This window comes from Tachysurus fulvidraco, chromosome 2, assembly GCF_022655615.1.
Source record: "Tachysurus fulvidraco isolate hzauxx_2018 chromosome 2, HZAU_PFXX_2.0, whole genome shotgun sequence".
In the NCBI taxonomy this organism is placed as follows: Eukaryota; Metazoa; Chordata; class Actinopteri; order Siluriformes; family Bagridae; genus Tachysurus; species Tachysurus fulvidraco.
The window spans coordinates 17,539,823-17,560,522 of record NC_062519.1 but is presented as its reverse complement, the minus strand read 5'-3'; the positions used below and the strand labels follow the sequence as shown (position 1 = coordinate 17,560,522).

General features: G+C 44.4%; 1 protein-coding gene across 1 annotated transcript in view; it reads left to right on the top strand.

Moving 5' to 3' along the window:
- Positions 1-1,761: 1,761 nt before the first annotated feature.
- camkvb (CaM kinase-like vesicle-associated b) overlaps positions 1,762-20,700 on the top strand; it is a 37,326-nt gene continuing 18,387 nt past the window's right edge. Inside the window, exon 1 of the mRNA XM_047810539.1 lies at positions 1,762-1,967. The gene's annotated coding sequence lies outside the window, so the exon portion shown is untranslated. The remainder of the gene's footprint in view (positions 1,968-20,700) is intronic.

Sequence of the window (20,700 nt, the reverse complement as noted above, 5' to 3'; positions counted from 1 at the left end):
GGATCGCTGTGATGTCACCATCCATCTCTGTTAAAGCTTGGGGAGCGTGGCGTGAGAGCGCTTTGACGCAAATGCGCTCCTGGCTGTCAGAAGATACCCAGAATTTTGAGTAAATCACCGCTTTCTCCGTCATCCCTATGAACACAGTCAGCGCTGTTGCTGGATTCCTTGTTGCTTTTCCACTCTGGATGATGAGAGAGATACATACATCACAAATGCATTGGGTTAATGCCCCATCTAGGCCCTTATGGGACAGTGGCTCAAGTGTTGCTTTGAAAGGTTCAGATTCTTGTCTGTTCGTAGTGGTGAGGATTGATGCAGGTACTGAACAAATATGTACAATATCTCTCCCAACAGTCATATCATCCTTCTCACAAATCTTTCTCTGACTCTCTCTCTCTCTCTCTCTCTCTTTCTTTCTCTTTCTCTCTCTCTATCAGCCAGTAGCCATGTGATGGACTCTGCACTCACTACCTAGTCACAGTAGATGTTTAAGTACCCAAAAACTTCAGGACCGATCACCTACTGTACCATCTTCAACATTTTACTGAACTGCTCTCCTGAAGGCCTTGAGGAGCAGAGAGCTGTGGTGGAGGAGGGGGGGGGGAGTAGGCATGTTTCTTATCACAAAATTGTGACATTAATCACCTTAAACAAGCGAGTGTGAGCATGGAGCCTCTAAAGAGCATGGGAGATGTGCGATCGACGCAAAAGAGTAAAGTATTTTTACATTTTAATAAAAACGTATCAAAGTATATTTGGAATACCAGGAAGTGTAAGGAACTGTGTAAGTGTAGACATTAAGACATGAATGTTTACACATAGCTTCTCATCTCATTCTACTCAACATTAAGCTCCTTGGGGTGAACAAATTAAACGTTTGAGAAAAATATAAATCTCGGGTCAGAAAGCCATGTCAGGGAAGGTGATATCACATGATATCTATGGCCACCATCAGAAGGTGTTTGGAAGAGCACAGTACAGACACACGTCACCACAGCAGTCATCACAGCAGTCTGTCCGCTTCCAAGACGGCAAAACAAGCTTCATTTCCAATTACGATGAAAGAATTCATTATTCTTCACTCTGTAACCTCCGCTTCTGGCATCATGCTCACTCTCCTTTGTCTTTTCTGCTGTGCTTCCATCAGCAGCTTCTGTGACTGTACAGGTTCTACATCCTTAAGTGCTGCTCAGGTGGCAGCCTTATATACTGTACCTTCTTTCACCTGCAAAGTACCAAAGTACAGAAATGGACGTGATTAGAAATGTAAAGCTTTAAAGGGAACAGAAGGATCATGAAGGTTTAAACGCAGTGACTAGGAACGATACAGTTCAGTAATCCTTCATTTGTGAGATTGAAACCTTCTCAAATTCTCTCGTTCACTATCTGACCTGTAACTTTGTACTTTGGTTGAGCCATGCGGGATTCCAGACCTGGTCTATAATCGGCAAGAACTTCACTGGCTAATATACGGATTTTATTAAATGAAGTGAATGAGGCGTCTCTCTCTCTCTCTCTCTCTCTCTCTCTCTCTCTCTCTCTCTCTCTCTCTCTCTCTCTCTCTCTCTCACACACACACACACACTCGCGCGCTCTCTCTCTCTCTCTCTCTCTCTCTCTCTCTCTCTCTGCGTCTCTCTCACTCTCTCTCTCTCTCTGCGTCTCTCTCTCTCTCTCTCTCTCTCTGCGTCTCTCTCTCTCTCTCTCTCTCTCTCTCTCTCTCTCTCTCTCTCTCTCTCTCTCGCGCTCTAAGTTCCCTCCTCTTTTTCCTGCACCGTGCGGCGCACACCGGATGGATGAAGAGCGACCGAGAGCGCAACTCGTGCGCGCATCTGTATCGAGATTTAACCATTAACAGCATCAACACCATCAAGCGCATCATCACCGGAACGTCCGGCCTTTAGGACAGACAGCTCAGGGAGGATCACCGGAAAGCTTTCAAAGCGCGCGCCACCGCAAAAAAAGTAAGTTTCTGACGCTCGTAAATGTCTCTGTGCGCAGTTCCATGAGTTATTAATATCCGAACTGTGCCGTGTTAGACGGTAAGGACGATAAAGTAGTGCACGATCACGTTACCATAGTTACCATACATTTTGTACTAGTGTGACACGATATTGCGGGACTGCGTTGTTCGGTGTCCGGAGCGCTTCAGCCGCTCAGGCGACTTTCTATCAAGGAAAAAGTTCAAAACAAATTTCTGGCAAAAGCCTCGTGACTGAATATGCAGCTTAAAGTGAGGCTACGTGCAGATAAACTCGTTTAGTGTGACGTCATACGTCAAGAACAAATTGATTAGAGGTTACAGAAGAATTCATCAAATCTAATCTAAAAAACAAGAAATTCAGGGAGCTACAAACGCGACGCATGAACAGGTTGACTAACAGTAGCGCAGTACTAAGGTGGTCATGATGCAGCGGCTGCAGTTGCGTCTCCAGTATCACGGTCACCGGAGCGCGCGCTCAGTCTGATCGGTTAATGATGCGCGCGCGGTTACTGATCTGATTGAGTGCTCGATCGATGAACCTGTTGGAAGCAAGCCTTTACACACACACACACACACACACACACACACACACACACACACACACACACACACACACACACATACATATTATTGTCTTTACTTTATTGTCTTTATTGTCTTTCCTATGGATGGAGATGTGTGTGTGTGTATTTATATGAAACGTTATAATGCGCCAATCGCTCTGTTTATCCTCTTATCATGCATATGGGAGCTGTAGGAGACGAGATGCAGGCAGGTTCCTGGCCAGAGTGCTTGAAAACCATCTGCGCTCTGACTCAGTGTCACCGAAACGGAACTGAACCGAGTCTTAACCGACTCACGCACAGACACTAGCGCGCGCGCACCGAGCAGCTGTGGTGTAGGGGAGAGACGGAGTGCTTACAGCTCAGGTTTAAATACACTGCATGGCCACGACACGGAAACTCGTGGGATCGAGATCGTTAAGTCGTGGCAACAACTTCGCAACGCAAAGGCACATGACGGTTCAGTGCGTCCGCGTCCTCCAAAAGCGTGATGTTTGTGTTGTTCCCCGAAAACTGAGGCTCGTGGGGAAAAGGCCCGCAGCTCAGGATATCAAATATAACGTGAGGTTTTACCGACGCTTTTTATCAGCCTCAGAACTCAAGACATGTCGATGATGAACTCTTTATTCATGCATCACTTTCAGGGAAGTGACGTCATAAAAACAACAAAGTATAAATACTTAACATCGTTATATCATCTGTTTAGATAGATAGATAGATAGATAGATAGATAGATAGATAGATAGATAGATAGATAGATAGAGTGGTTTCACTCAAACTAGAACGAGTGGCATTTCATCAGCAGGCGAGCTGTTAAAACTTCAGAGGCTGTGAATGTATAGGCTTCATGACTCACTGATGTGTTAAGTATTAACATCTAACTTATTAATGAAACAGATACTTCAGACAAAACTGGAGCACTTTCATACACATGCTATTTATTTATGTCAATGATACTATATACATACCGCACACTAAACACCGCACACTAAACACCGCACACTAAACACCGCACACTAAACACCGCACACTAAACACCCCACACTAAACACCCCACACTAAACACCCCACACTAAACACCCCACACTACACACCCCACACTACACACCACACACTACACACCACACACTAAACACCTCACACTAAACACCTCACACTACACAACACACACTATACAAACAACAGAAATATATCACTAAATTGACTCCCTGGTGTGTTTTTTTTTTTTTTTTGACTTCCTGTTTTCACTAAGAAAGGTTTAGAAACATTCCCATAGGTCACATGCTGTGACGGTGTCTAAGAATAGGACTGTGAAAACACTGCACCTTCTCTTTTTTAGATAAATAAACAGGACACATCTCTTGGCCACTAATTTTAAATAGTCAGGTTCCTAATGGCTCAGTGAAAGCCTGTTTATCCCTTTTTATTGTACAGCTCATTTCTTTTCAAAGGTCTCAGTCAAACCATAAGTGACTCACAGCGTTCCCTGTTTATGTCCTTTGACGTTTCTCAGGAGATAACGACGGAGTTTAATCATTTCCTCCCTCTCTTTAACCTCCTCTCTGAGGAACCGTATTGATCTGGCAGCACGGCAAAAAAAAATAAAAAATACGGAGGGGAAAAAAAAAAAACCACCAGCCGAACTGAAATGTCACGCCGTCAGCAAAGGAGGTGGAAGCAACAACATTCTGTCTGGAAATGATCGTACTCGAGTCGCGGGGCTTTCACTGTTAAACAGTTCAGGAGCAGATGTTCTCCACTCGTTTCCTCAGAGAATTGTGCAGTTTATCACGTCACAGTAAAAGTCTGTTACATCACAGACATATTATTACATCACAGTCAGAACATCGTGTTGTTACATCACAGAGAGAGAGAGAGAGAGAGAGAGAGAGAGAGAGAGAGAGAGAGAGATTTGACTTATTAAATATGCAATAAAATACAATACAATGTTAAAAACTAGCAGCACTTTTTCATAAAGAGAGAGAGAGAGAAAGAGAGAGAGAAAAGGAGAGAGAGATCCAATACCAAAGATGAGAGGGAAGAGAGAGAGAGAGACTCGAGAGAAGAGAGAAAAAAAAGAGAGATGAAGACACTTTGAGAGAGAGATGAGAGAGATGAGTGAGAAGGACAGAGAGAGGAAGAGAGAAGAGAGAGAGAGAGAGAAAACGGGGAGAGAGAGAGATGAGAGCAATGGAGAATGGGGAGAGAGAGAAAATGAGAGAGACGAGATGAAGAGAGAGAGAGAGAGAGAGAGAGAAGGGGAGAGAGAGAGACCCACAGAGAGAGAAAGAGAGAGAGAGAGAAAAGGGGAGAGAGAGAGAGAGAGAGAGAGAGAGAGAGAGAGAGAGAGAGAGAGAAGGGGAGAGAGAGACACAGAGAGAGAGAGAGAGAGAGAGAGAGAGAGAGAGAAAAGGGGACAGAGAGAGACCCACAGAGAGAGAAAAGGGGAGAGAGAGAGACATACACAGAAAGAGAGAGAGAGAGAAAACACTCTGATGTACAGTAGAGCTTCAGGATTAGAGGTGACATTAAGCCTCAGTTTATGTGGTGGATCAGTCGTGACACGCTCCTCGTCCTGCCGAAGGCTGTTCTCGACAAACCCGAGTGCTGAAAGACTTCGGTTCAATCTGTTACTTACACTGGCATTGATTCTCCTGTTAGAGTGATCGAAAAGAGGAGCTCGACAGAATATGAGACTAAGATTGAAGAAGGTTGAGTGAAAGGTAGAGAGAGAAGGGCTGGAATAAAAGTTGCAGCATTCAACTTGAAAGAGAGAGAGAGAGAGAGAGAGAGAGAGAGAGAGAGAGAGAGGCAGGTGGTGGAACAAGGAGACGGGGGGTAATAAGCGACAATTTGCACCTCATGTCGGGAATGAGTTGTCACCCAGACTCCCGTTATAGTGACTGAAAGACTTCAATCTGTTACTTACTGTGACACTGAGTCCTGTATTCATTAGACAACAAAGATACCAGAGCCTGAAAAATACACTGAATGAAAAGAAGCTAAGAGATAGAGAGAGAGAGAGAGAGAGAGAGAGAGAGAAAGTGAAAGAGAGAGAGAGGGGAGGGTGGGGAGAAAGTGAATGAGAGAGAAAGAAGGGGGGAGGGAGAGAGGGGTCACTGGTGGCGTGGGGGACTTCAAAGCTTCTCTGCACAGTGAGTTTAAAGGGGAATTTTAAATCAAAAATTGATTAATATTTCACTTACACTTCAACTCGTCCTTCCACCGCGGGCGTTCTTTAGACTTTTGCTGATTTGGTGATGGTGTGAATTCATTTTTTTTATTCTCCTGGCTCTTGCTGCTGAATCCTTAAGCTATAATTACTACTTTTTCTTTTCACCTGTAATTTTTTCTTCCTTTTTTTTGTTCTGTTACAACCTGAAGGGTGAAAGAGGAAAAGCAGAATGAGTGATGTGTTATTAACCGCTAGCAACCGTGCAGCCGTGTTGGGGATGCGGTGATGGAGTTAGAGACGGATGCAGTAACCAGGTAGTTACTAGTCCTATTGAAGCAGTGACACTAGAGATGATGGATTTAACCTTCTGTCAAGTGCTCAGCTAATCTCCAGATAAGTCCGGCTCATTAGATCCATTAGATCCGTTTAAATCCACATCAATAACAATTCCGGTTCCTTTCTTTAATCCAGCCGATGATGTCACGTGTGACCTTCAGCCCAACACATCCCTGATGTTTCCGTCTTACAGCCCGCACAAACCCGCACACGTCTCACCTTTTTTATTCATCTTCACACCTCTCACACTCTTCTGCTGCTCATCTCTCTTCATCCGTGTTCCAATATTCTACTTTCCAGATATTTTCTCCCATTACGTTCGGTTCTCTTCTGCTGTTTATCATCTGGTTATTGTTTCATGCTGCACTGTGTCGTGGATGTGACGCCAAATTCCAGGTTGAGATCAGTGATGGTTCGTTTTTTTTGTTTTTGTTTTTCTAAAATATTTAATCCTGTTATTGTAGCTCAGGTACATGACGGCCCATGCTGTAAAACACTCATGTAACTTCAAAACCATAAATTCTGTGAGTGTTTATTAAGGGGGGGGCAAGGTGGCTTAGTGGTTAGCACGTTCGCCTCACACCTCCAGGGTCGGGGGTTCGATTCCCGCCTCCGCCTTGTGTGTGTGGAGTTTGCATGTTCTCCCCGTGCCTCGGGGGTTTCCTCCGGGTACTCCTATTTCCTCCCCCGGTCCAAAGACATGCATGGTAGGTTGATTGGCATCTCTGGAAAATTGTCCGTAGTGTGTGTGTGTGTGTGTGAATGAGAGTGTGTGCCCTGTGATGGGTTGGCACTCCGTCCAGGGTGTATCCTGCCTCGATGCCCGATGACGCCTGAGATAGGCACAGGCTCCCCGTGACCCGAGAAGTTCGGATAAGCGGTAGAAAATGATGAGTGAGAGTTTATTTATCTTTAAACCTGTAACATTACACAATGGGGTTATTTTCATTAAGAAAGACGTGTTGGTGAAACTCAGTACTGAGACCTGCTTTAATCACAATGAGGACATTATCTCAGCGCTCGAGTCGCTTGTCTGTTGAACGTGACTGAGTGATGTGAAGTCTTGAGTCCTGAAGGTGTGACTTCGCTCGTCTCAGGGCTTTTTATCGCTCCGTTCTCCTTTTCAAACAGCCGGTCGTTAGACCCTCGGCGAAGGAGTGCGAGATGCTCAAGCTGTTGCTCCGGAGAGCTCCTGAAGGTGAAGCTTCATACGCTCGTGTTCGGCTCCTGTCCGGCACCGCACTGCAATCTCGCCATAATAAAGAGCCAAGTTAATCATTAACCCAGGATGACTTATTGACCAGCAGCATACAGCGTCATAATGAATAACGTCTCAGCAGCGCCGCGCTTAACTGCTTGTAGGAGGCAGTAGTGGATTTCCGAAAGACAGAAAGTCCCGAATCAGACAAAAACACTCAGGAGTGCATGGCTTATATGTAAGATATGTGTGGGTTAGCTGGCAGAGAGAGAGAGAGAGAGAGAGAGAGAGAGAGAGAGAGAGAGAGAGAGAATGTCTTTAATAAACATCCAGAAAAAATCTTCCTAGCCTTCTTTCTCTCTGTGTTTGTAGTACAAAAATATAAAAATCTTTTTTTGCTTTTTTTTTTTTTTTAACTAGTCACAGAGGCTCGTGACTCAAGCTTCATAACGCAATCTGTTAGTGAGTTGCAGTTTCGTCTGTTATTTCCCTCGTTACTTCTCAAGCATATGATGTTTCTCCATTTCACGGTCTGTTAGAAGAGAGCGTTTGTTTTGCACGAGTTACCTCATGTGTGTCTCTTCTGGTCCCGTGTAAAAGCCTCCCAGAAATAACACGGAAGGATCCGTTGACAGGTGAAGAGTCAGAATGTTAGCGCCAAGCAGTGCGTTATTACTCATTGTCACTAGGAGACACACACACACACACACACACTTATGTTTCATTCTAACCATGGTTCTGTCCTTTGGTGTAATTTTGTACAGTACGTGATTTCACGTGCAAAGTCTCCATCGCTTGCGGTGGCGTGTTTCCTAAAGCAGCAGCTCACATGTACGTGGAATCTGCTGACGTCTCTGTCACGGATTCAGGCTTTGGGACTCAGATCCATCCTTTGTAGCCCTCCTGATCATCTTCCCTCTGCATGTGAGATTCTCTAGCTTCTGGATCACGCTTCATTTGGAAAGATGAGTGAATCTGTTCTTCCTTCGTTTTCAAAAACACTTCAAGTTCGTGTAATGTAATTGATTACTCAATGTAATTGAGTTTGTCTCTCTCTCTCTCTCTCTCTCTCTCTCTTTCTCTCTCTCTCTCTTTCTCTCTCCACTATATCATCATCTAGGAGGCTCTGTCTTTGTGTCTATTTCAGATCCAAATCTATTTTCATTAAATTTGCACCGCCGGCCTTGAAAGCTCCATCGCTTGGGTCGATGCAGCCCGGAGCCGCCATCTTCCTCCACGTCTTAGTCATTCAATCTTTACGCCCTGCTGCTGCTGCTGCTGCCCTCAGGGTGTGTGAGGGGGTACAATCTCTGAGGACTGTGTTACACTGGGCTCCAAAAGTCTAGTAAAGAGTCAGGATGTTGTTCTTTTTTCAGTCTGTATAACAACTCGAGTGAAAAGTTAAAGCTAAGAAACATCTACATGAGTTTCATAAAATTCTAATGTTGGCTTTGTCCCTTTTTGTATGAAGGTGTATGCAGGTGTATGAAGGTGTATGCAGGTGTCTGAAGGTGTATGCAGGTGTATGAAGGTGTATGAAGGTGTATGCAGGTGTATGAAGGTGTATGCAGGTGTATGAAGGTGTATGCAGGTGTCTGAAGGTGTATGAAGGTGTATGCAGGTGTATGAAGGTGTATGAAGGTGTATGCAGGTGTATGAAGGTGTATGAAGGTGTATGAAGGTGTATGCAGGTGTATGAAGGTGTATGCAGGTGTCTGAAGGTGTATGCAGGTGTCTGAAGGTGTATGAAGGTGTATGCAGGTGTCTGAAGGTGTATGAAGGTGTATGAAGGTGTCTGAAGGTGTCTGAAGGTGTATGCAGGTGTCTGAAGGTGTATGCAGGTGTCTGAAGGTGTATGCAGGTGTCTGAAGGTGTCTGAAGGTGTCTGAAGGTGTCTGAAGGTGTATGCAGGTGTCTGAAGGTGTATGCAGGTGTCTGAAGGTGTATGCAGGTGTCTGAAGGTGTATGAAGGTGTATGCAGGTGTATGAAGGTGTATGCAGGTGTATGCAGGTGTCTGAAGGTGTATGAAGGTGTATGAAGGTGTCTGAAGGTGTATGAAGGTGTATGCAGGTGTCTGAAGGTGTATGCAGCTGTCTGAAGATGTCTGAAGGTGTCTGAAGGTGTATGCAGGGGTCTGAAGGTGTCTGAAGGTGTATGCAGGTGTCTGAAGGTGTCTGAAGGTGTATGAAGGTGTATGCAGGTGTATGCAGGTGTATGAAGGTGTATGAAGGTGTATGAAGGTGTCTGAAGGTGTATGAAGGTGTATGAAGGTGTATGAAGGTGTATGCAGGTGTCTGAAGGTGTATGAAGGTGTCTGAAGGTGTCTGAAGGTGTATGAAGGTGTCTGAAGGTGTATGAAGGTGTATGAAGGTGTATGAAGGTGTCCAGACTTTCATTGTGTTCTCAAACCTTTGGACTTGGCCAGATGTTGGACCTCTAACCATTTTATAAACCACAGTCTTAAACCCTTGAAGCCTTCTCCAGGTTCTTCTCCTGGTTTTAATCACTACACAAACTTCATGCACAAATCCTGTGTTGTTGGTGTTGTTTAGTCGTTTACAACACAACACACTGCTACAACCCTGAACACTGCTCATGTGGAGCTGGAGGCGTCGTTGCCCAGGAATTCTGGTCAGGATCATTTCCTTTTCTGTCCGTAACGTAACTTAGACTAAAACACACATCAGGAAACCGATTACATCCTATCTGTCTTGCTTCAGAGGCCTCGTGTACGGAGCCGGTCGAGCAAATGCAGTCAGCCCAAAGATGACGTCTGACACCTCGCCAGCTGAGTGCGATCTGATGCAGTGAACATCACCGGGTCAAGCTTTTGGAAGGAGGTGGAAACGAAGCCCAATGAATTCAAATCCTTCTCTTTATCACACTGCGTGAGATTCGGGCGCTTCTCTGTGCACCATTTTCAAAGCTTTTTGGAAGCTTTTTTTTCCTTCCAGAATTCTTAGAGACCATCACGAGAGCAGGAGGCACCTAAATTTAGCCACACACAACACTCTGTACCTCCCCCCCACCCCTGGGGAAAAAAAAAAAAAAAAAGCATGTGATTTATTCTCATGCTCTGTGTTACTGGAACTGTACAGCGAATGCACCAGTGAAGGGCCGTATCCACGGCAACGCAAAATAAATAAATAAATAAATAAAAAACCCAGACACACAACAGGCCTTGAAGGAGAATGCTCTGATTAGCATGTGAAAAATGCAGAGCTGGAGATTCACGGCGCTGCTCAGGCGACGAGGCGGGAGACAAACTGCCGCTTTAACTGACCCTGAGATGAGATTTTGTCTGAGCCGTTACCCCGGACCCTGAAGATCCTGGCTTTAGGATGTGTCGGGTTCCTCTCCAAGTGCTCTGCAGTAAGGAGATTACAGGAGATTCGGAGTGAACTTCTGATTCAGTAGTTCTGTCGTCCAGCTCTAATTCTGAGATAATGGCAGAATCCTCGGTTAAAGGAACCCGTCGATTGGGGAAAAGGATCAGTGATGGCTTGTTGTGATGAAGCTGAGCTACATTTACGACCCTGAAGCTTTTCTCCACACGTTACCCATGACCATGAGATCAGTAACATCCTGCTCTGTGTCTCTGCTTGCCGCTACGGCTGGATGTGTGTGTTCAGGGTGGAAGGAGTCCAGGAGGATCTCTAGATGATCTCCATCCATCAAGATCTTTGATGCTACACAGCTTTGCTTTAGCGTGATTTTCACCAGTCGCCTTTTGAATGAGGTGGAGCCTGATGTATCTTTAGCACCTGCACATCTGAATAACATCTGTCCTGCTTGCATTTACACACACACACACACACACACACACACACACACACACACACACACACACACACACACACACTCAGAGGTGCTTGGTACACTGATTTACTGTAGAGGATGGAGCGTGGGCGTTCCCCTTTATTAACGGAACAGCTTTACACCTTTCTCACTTAGTGCTCTTCACATCCCACCTTGCTGCCCTTCGACCCCATCCACTATGTGACTCACTCCTCTCTGTCTATTTCTGTCTCTCTCTCTTTCTCTCTGTCTCTCTCTCTCTCCTCACAGTCACCCACTAATGCTGCTTCTCTCTGCGTCTCTCGTTTATTTACCCTGTGTTGCTCTCTGTCTCATTTCCGTCCTAGGAAATGACATAATAACGCTGATGAATCACAAGCTGACTCCAGAACAGAAACCCCAATGTGTCATGTTTGCTCTAAAGAGCTCTCTCTCTCTCTCTCTCTCTCTCTCTCTCTCACACTCTCTCACACACACACACACACACACAGTCGAAATGAGGATCTTTCACCCTAGTGTGAGCGCAGATGCTTAATGTGTTGGGGGCTTCTGGGAGCAGATGATCGTCCATGACTCGTATTAACCTCGTGCACCAGAGGGCATCAGAGCTACCGAGCAGAGCCGATGTTCTTAGCACTACTCGCGTAGGAATCCAGGCCGTGTGTAATGGATCTTTATCTCCAACACACCTGATTCAAACTCCCAGCTTCACCAAAGGGAACTGAGAGAAATCTTCCAATACAAGATCTTTTTTATTCGATTGAGCTTCGTTGGTATAACGTCACCGTTTATATACACACGTGTGTGAGGAAGCCATGTAACTGTAAGTGCGAGATCCTGAGCAGGGTTTCACATCACACTTCTGCTGGGTTGAAGGTTCCTCTGACTGGTGTTTCTTCCAGGGGGGTATTAACACCGTTCCTCCAGATCCACGTCGATCCTTAATTACGTTTAGGTCAAACCCTTACACAATCCCATTTAATCTGTATCGTCTGGCACCTCTCCTGACGTCCTCACACTTTCACATGTAAACATCAGAGAAATCCTTTTACAATGAATTCCTGTGTTCTATAAGACACGGCACCCAGCAGCAGTTTACGGAAATTTTTGAAAGAAAGACTGAATGAATTAGCGCTACGTAAGCTTTGCTATCTGAAGGTTAAACGGATGGTGGTGTTCGATGAGGACTGCTGGGATGAACGAGTGCTTTGGATTGCTTATTTGCTGCTGGCATCGCAGTGGTGTCATGGCCCCAGGAAATATTTCAAGCCTTCTGAAATTTATGACTTTGGCCGCCTCGGCACAGGCTAATGTGTATGGAAGCTACGTTCAATCTAATTCCAGCAGCTCCTGGCTCTTGTAAACCCTTCATAAACCGAGCACTTACAGGTCCGACACGCTTTACTGTGGAAAGTAAAGCAGAGCATGAGAATTTCTTTATTTTTAATGAAGGAATGAATTTTTAATAAAAAACAGCTTTATCAGAGGAGGTTTAGGGAATTAAATCCTGTGATAAACACGATGAGTCGTTTTCTTTTTTTTAGCCTTATGAGCTAAAAGAGAGAGAAAAATAAACAGTAGGAGAAAAAGTGTTTACAGATTCTTATTCAAAACCGAACGCAGTACAGCGGCTCATTTGGTGACGTTTCTCTGAGGCGATTTTTATGCATCGTGTGTGGAAGGAGGGAGGGCGGGCATGGTGGCTTAGTGGTTAGCATGTTCGCCTCACACCTCCAGGGTCGGGGGTTCGCATCCCGCCTCCGCCTTGTGTGTGTGGAGTTTGCATGTTCTCCCCGTGCCTCGGGGGTTTCCTCCGGGTACTCCGGTTTCCTCCCCCGGTCCAAAGACATGCATGGTAGGTTGATTGGCATCTCTGGAAAATTGTCTGGTGTGTGTGTGTGTGTGTGTGTGTGTGTGTGTGTGTGTGTGTGTGTGAGTGTGTGAGTGTGTGTGTGTGAGTGTGTGTGTGTGAGTGTGTGAGTGTGAGTGTGAATGAGAGTGTGTGTGTGTGAGCCCTGTGATGGGTTGGCACTCCGTCCAGGGTGTATCCTGCCTCGATGCCCGATGACGCCTGAGATAGGCACAGGCTCCCCGTGACCCGAGACGTTCGGATAAGCGGTAGTGAATGAGAGTGAGTGAGAGTGTGGAAGGAGTCTCCAGTGTTCGGTGCTCTGTAACAGTCAGAGATACAGCAGTAACTTCAGGAGTTTCAAACACACACAGGTTTATAGAGAGACTGAGAATGTTGCTGAATAATCAGTGGGATATAAAGCAGGTGATGAGTCAGATCCATCACCTGGTTCTTCAGCTTGTACGTTAGAACTCTACAGCGCTGCAGTTTCCACTCAGCTGTCCTGAGCTACACAAGTCCTCTTCAGTTCAGCCATTTGTTAGCTGCTAAAGCCTCCGGGTGCGGACGTGAGGAACGAGGAACGCCGACTTCCACCAGCAGGTCCAATAAAGATAACATATCACTGGCTAGAAGGCACGAAACTGCATGCTAAGACTAATTCGTCTTTAAGACCAGAACAAGTCAGTGTTCATCACCCAGCTGGAGCCGGCGATTTGAAGTGAAGTAACTGCCTCTGTGTTCGTTGTCTAATCATAGCTGCAGGCTGGCTAAAGCTAATCTGAACATATTACTGACTTCAGTTTATTTCCAGCTCTCACAGTTTGTCCAGTTCTCTATTTAGATCCTGGATCGAATGACACCGTCTGCTGTCCATCGCATTCTGAATTAAAGCTGTTTCGGTAAATAACAACTTTAAGGCTGATTATAAAGCTGACTGAAAATCTGATCGGCCGAGTGTTGAGTTCCGTGTTAAACCGATTTTAAAACCTCGTTACTCTTCGTTCCTGTGAAAGATCTTTGTCTTTTATTCTGAGCTCAGCAACATCTAAAAATACTGCTCATCTTTCCTTTCTTTAATAAAAGAAATATCTTTGAATTCTTTCTTTATTATTTATTTTACTTCATTGAGTAAAAACCGGCTCGTCCCTGCTAAGACCGCCCTCGGTCATGATAAACGTTTCTGTAACACACGCCCTGAATTTCTCCATGAAGAACATGCTCCTGCGTGCTCCTGCGTGCTCCTGCAGTCTGTCGGCCGTGGGGAGAGACACGAAAAGTTTACTTGTGTAAGTAAAGTGAAGGTGATGTCTGTGCAGGTGTTCAGAGCTGCAGGTCATCGTACACCTTCGTTCTCGCTGTAAATAAAGCAGCTCAAAGCCCTGTGGTGAAAGCAGAAGAGCAGGTAAACGCCTCCACAGCAGGCCTGCTGACCTCTGACTCACACTCCTTCTCCAGCTTGTAGATAACGGAGCCTCTGAACAGCCATCAGTGCACATCCTAGAAATCAGTAGGATTCTGTTGTGAAGATATCTTAACGAACGTCATGTCGACCTGTCAACCATTATTCAGGCTAATAGTGAGCTTTGAGTCATTACTGGAGCAGATTGCCATCTGCAATCGGGAAGCAGTTAGCAAGGAAAGATCTTCTAAATTACCATTAATTGGTTAAGCTATCGATTTTCTTCTCAAGTGACTTCCAGTTCCTTGGAAAATGGATTGAAAAAAAAGAACGAAGTCATGTTTCATTTCCTAAACATGAAACAGTGGTTTGATTTGAGCTCCAGCTCTGAACCCTGTTTTACAGAAGGATCTCGAGAGATGTGTGGAAAGAGAAGATTAAATAAAGTAAATTATTAGAAATAATAAATAAATAAATGGGGGGCACATGCAAAATCAATTAAGAAAAACAAGAACTCTCGCGACGTCCTTGCAAAAATAAAAACCACCCACCTTGACCCGCGGACACGGGCACGCGCCCGCGTGCACGCACATGCGCCCCCACACGCACACACACACCTTCGCCCCCTTGGAACCAAAAAAAAAACCTCAGATATCTTCTCAATATATACCCTGGCACTCCTAGGAGCCCAGGTGCCATATCACCTTATTTACCGGAATCATCTCCTATGTTTTCTAAATACACTGACCCAATTTCCCCTTATTTCCCATTACCTTTCACCCATATGCCCATTTATGGATTTTCCTTCCCTTATTTTTCATGACCTCAGACTAAACACCTGGGCCTTCTTCAGTCTGCACAACAAGTTTATGAGCACCACATGCCCATTTATGGATTTTCCTCTCTTTAGTTCTCAGGGCCTAGGTCTGTGGACCACTGTTTTTTTTTCATTCTACATAACATGTTATTGCTATGGACCAACGTCTGAGAACCATGGTGTTCTTCATTTTCCATAACAATTTATGAGCTAAGGTCTGGGAACAATGGTATTTTCCCTTCTACATAACAAGTTGTTATTACAAATGTGCTCAGACTGACTAGGCCTGACAGCCCCGAATCTGGTTGCAATAAACATCTTTGGCCTACAACATCACCTACATATGTCTTATGACAGCAATTGTAATATTTTGCAAGGGATAATACTTTACTTTAGTTATAGTATTGTAAGGAATAATATTTTAATTATTTCTACTAAGATTTTTTTCCAACATTGGCTTAGCGGTTAGCATGTTCGCCTCACACCACCAGCTTTGGGGTTCGATTCCCACCTCCGCCTTGTGTGTGTGGAGTTTGCATGTTCTCCTCGTGCCTTGGGGGTTTCCTCCGGGTACTCTGGTTTCCTCCCCCGGTCCAAAGACATGCATGGTAGGTTGATTGGCATCTCTGGAAAATTGTCCGTAGTGTGTGAGTGAATGAGAGTGTGTGTGCCCTGTGATGGGTTGGCACTCCGTCCAAGGTGTATCCTGCCTCGATGCCCGATGACGCCTGAGATAGGCACAGGCTCCCCGTGATGCAAGAAGTTCGGATAAGAGGTAGAAAATGAATGAATGAATAAATAAATAAATAAATAAACAAAAGCAAGCTGTTTTTACATGAGAATTGTTTTATTTGTGTTTTTTAGTTAGTTTGTTTGAATAAAAGTTTGAACATGTTCCTTTTACTAACCAGAATATAATTTTTTTTGATGGCAGGAGACAAAAGTCCGATTTGTGGACCTTTTCCCAGGACTATTGTAGCACAGTGGTTAAAGAAATGCTCCCTGATGCTGTAGGCCACAGGGTCGAATCCACCTTCGTGCAGTTATTATTAACCTGAATGAAAAATAAAAAGCGCTCTTTGGCACAAGATCTTTTGCTCCACTTTCTGAAGCTCGTCTCTGGTTGTTTGATCAAAGCCTGGGTGAAGACTATAATAAACGAGCGTGTGGTCTGAACATGGCCCAGAAGTGAGGTATATTTATGTGTTAGGGCTGGATCGGCTAAGTGTGTGAGGCATCCAATCAAAGGTGCCATCATTTCCATAGGCGTTCCCAGGGGTTTATGGGAACTAAAAAAAGAAGCCATGCAGTCGGTGAGGTAGCTGAAGGGGTTCACAATAATGTTCTGTTCTTGGGCACAGTGGTTAAAGTAGTGCTCTCTCGTGCCGGAGATCGCAGGTTCAAGTCTGCTTTTAGTCAGTTTCTTACTTATAATTTAATTCTGAAACAGTTACAAAAAACATCTAACACTTTTTTCTTTGGTATACTTATATTCTTGTATGAACACTTTTCTAGTTTATTTTTCTTGACACGGAACAACATCTCAACCCTGCGCCGGCAATCCGATTCTTTCATAGTGTGGTTAAAGAAACGCTGCCTTATGCTGCAGGTTGGAGATTCAAATCTTATTGCAGTAGGTTTTTTAATTAGCTAGAAGATACAAGAGAAATTTTAAAGACGATTCAGGTAGCAATTTCGTTCTCAGCTTAATGGCACGGTGGTTAAAGTAACGCTCTCCAATGGAGTAGTTGCCTGGTTCAAGTCTGCTATAAGTCAAGTTCCTTTTTAAATTGTCAGAAGCTAAAAGGCAAACACTTTAAAGGTGTTCTGGGGTGCAGACCATCACTACTTGATGGTGTAGTGGTTAGAGCAACACTTTCTCATGCTGCAATGTGCTGGTTCAAACCTGCTTTTGGAAAATTTTTAAGACCCAGGATCTGAAAGAGAAATGTTTTGAAATCGAGCTGTTCAGCATCAGGTCTGTGGTTGGTAGTTGTCGGGTGGTAGTTGTCGGTTGGTAGTTGTCGGTTGGTAGTTGTCGGTTGGTAGTTGTCGGGTGGTAGTTGTCGGTTGGTAGTTGTCGGGTGGTAGTTGTCGGTTGGTAGTTGTCGGTTGGTAGTTGCCTCTGGTGCACTCTCTCTCTTAGTCACTTCTGACTAGAAACTAGTTAAAGGACATTGGACTTTCATTATACACTCTGTGGGTGAATCTGTAGAAACCTCAGTGTGAAAAGTGACTTGTGATTGATGGTCATTTACAAACAACATCCCATCGTTACTGAAAGTAATCCACTGCTCATCAGGACACACAGTGGAAAGTGCAGGTTTCGAGACAGTTGTTTACAAACCGAGCAAAATATCGAGCTAAAGGGAAAAAAAGGACGACAGAATCTACAGAGATTATAAAATGAGCAAGGGTTATTCCCATCCTAAAGAAACCTGCTCTGAATCCATCAGACATCAGTAACTACAGACCGGTATCACTTCTCTCATTTCTTTCAAAAATTCTTGAACGCATTGTCTATAATCAACTGTCTGTCTATCTCTCACAGAACAACCTCCAAGATCCCAACCAGTCTGGCTTTAAAGCAGCTCACTCTACAGAGACAGCCCTTTTGTATGTCTCTGAGAAGCTACATACTGCTAGATCAGCCAAACTGTCATCCGTCCTTATCCTCCTTGACCTTTCAGCAGCGTTTGATACGGTCAACCACAAGACTCTTATCCACCCTCAAGAGTCTTGGGATTTGCGGATCAGCTTGGGAATGGTTTGCCTCCTACCTGGAAGGACGCTCATATCAAGTAACATGGAGGGGAGTGACATCTGCTCCATGCAGACTCTCCACTGGTGTTACAGGGCTCAGTACTTGGTCCTCTTCTTTTCTCCCTGTATACTCACTCTCTTTGGGGAAGTTATTTCATCACATGGGTTCTCTTACCACTGCTATGCTGATGATACACAACTTATCTTCTCTTTCTCACCCTCAGATGCCACAGCTTCTGACCAGATCTCAGCATGTCTGGCAGAAATTTCATCATGGATGACTGCTCATCAGTTAAAGCTCAATCCTAGCAAAACTGAACTGCTGTTCATCCCAGGTGATTCATCCCCAGGTCATGATCTTGCTATATCCTTGCACAATGATCTGATCTCCCCTTCAGCCACAGCTCGCAACCTTGGGGTAACCATGGACTATCATGGGGTAATCAACTGTCCTTTTCCTCTCATGTTGCTAATGTGACTCGCTCATGTCGGTTTCTTCTCTACAACATTAGAAGGATTCGGCCATTTTTGTCCACACAGACTGCCCAGGTACTTGTTCAGTCTCTTGTCATTTCTAGACTGGATTACTGCAATGCACTGCTGGCAGGTCTACCTATGAACGCAACTATCCTCTGCAAATGATCCAAAAGGCAGCTGCCCGGCTTGTTTTCAACCTGCCAAAGTTCTCGCATACCACCCCGCTGCTGCGATCCCTCCACTGGCTTCCTGTAGCTGCACGCATCCGATTCAAAACACTGATGCTGGCCTACAAAGCCAAAAATGGACCAGCTCCCTCTTACCTCAAAGCCCTCATCATTCCTCGCACTGCACCCCGTAACCTCCGATTTACCAGCACTGCTCGACTGGTTCCACCATCTCTGAGGGTAAGAGGCAAGTATACTACAAGACTCTTCTCTGTACTGGCACCAAGGTGGTGGAATGAACTTCCCCTAGAGGTCCGGACAGCTGAGTTACTGGCTATTTTCAAGCGGCGGTTGAAGACCTACTTATTCAGGAAACACTTCAACTAGCACTTCTTTCCTTATCTTTTGCATTTAAAAAAACAAACAAACAAACAAACAAAAAAAAACCTGACACTTTTTCATTGTAACTTTGAACAAATGTTTTAAACTCATGGTATCTGAAGTATGTAACCTAGTGAACCAGCATTAATGTATTCAATGTTAGAGATTTAAGCACTTATGTACATCGCTCTGGATAAGGGCATCTCCCAAATGCTGTAAATGTAAATCTAAATGTAAATGTAAAAACGCTGGACCAGACGACCATGTCCATAGAAAAATATTTTTATTGATGCCATTTTTGGGTCTTTTGACTTGAATTTTTTTTTTGGTGAAAGCCAAGACATGTGGCTATGACCCTCAGTTGTTATTTGGTCCCTAACATGTTCCAGAAAAATAAGATTAATCAGTTTATCAGGTAAACAACCCAGGCGGAAATGAAAACCTTCCATTCTAGCCTCTGTAACTTTGTGCCAGTAAGGCCTAGAATCAATCTGAAACTAGTTTCTGAAACTAGAGAATCTCCTCTTTCCATTGAGACACCCCTGTGTGTCAAAGTATGTGGGAGCTGTACCACATTTTGTTGGGTAGGTCATGTAGGCGAAAAACCTGCAAAAGGGGGCCGAGGCATAAAGGGGTTAAAACAAGAAGAGTTTTATAGTTTAATAATATTAAATATTCTATGACTAGTAAGAAAAAAGTTATGGTATTATTTAAAATGGCAAAAGTGGGCACCAAAATTTTATGCATGATGTAATGATGCCAGTCTTGAATCAGATCAGTTCATGTATGTGTGAGATTGCCACCACAGCACTTAAATCCCTATCGCCATTTCCGACATGCTATCTGTGTGAAGCGGGGTTTTCTGCAGTGACGGCAACCGAAACAAAACAATGGAATAAACTGGACATAAGCAACACACTTCGGGTGTCATTGTCTCCTATTACCCCAGATGGAACCGTCTCGTTGTAAAGAAACAAGCTCAGGGTTCTCATTGATTTAGCATTGTAGTGAGTTAAAAAGGCATGTTTAAATACAATTAAATTAAAATTATTAATTTTAATTTAATTGTATAGCCCCCACACCCCACCCCCAGCGGGCCACAGTAAAAATTTCAAACATTGACCGGTCCGCGGCGAAAAAAAGGGGACCACACAATGGGGACCACTGGTATACAGTGTGTCCAATGAATGCAGTCATTAATAAACTAATATTCACAAGACAAAGACCAAATCAGTAAATGTTATTTTTATTTAGTATTGAATGGATTGTTTGCATTAATATTTTGTTTGTGCTACAACTCTGGTAATAAGAATAGTGACATATCACTGCTTTTGGTTGCCGTCTTCTCGGTTTTCCGCCGAATAACGTTATAGATGTAATGTGTCTGTCTGTGTTTTCCCCTTGTTTCTGTCTGCCGTCTCTCCCTGATGTTAATTGTTGACCCCGCCCACCTATCTGTTACCATGGACACTAATTACTTTCATTCTCTTCCCCAGGTGTTTTGTCTTAGTCCTTGTCTGTCTCTGTTTTGTGATTGGTTCTCGTTCACCATATATACTCTGTCTGTTCACTTCAATGTTGTTGGTCGTTGTTGGTGTGTGCATGTCCATGTTCCCGTTTCCTGTTTGTTCCGCGTTGCCTGCCTGTTTGTTTGTGTTTTGTTTAGTAAAAACCTCTAAACTGCATTTGGATCCTCACTCGCCTTTGTCTCACCGTGTCACTTCGTGACAATAGATAAATAGCTCTGACTGACGTGCACGATGCGCGTTCCTGTGCTTCTCCAAAA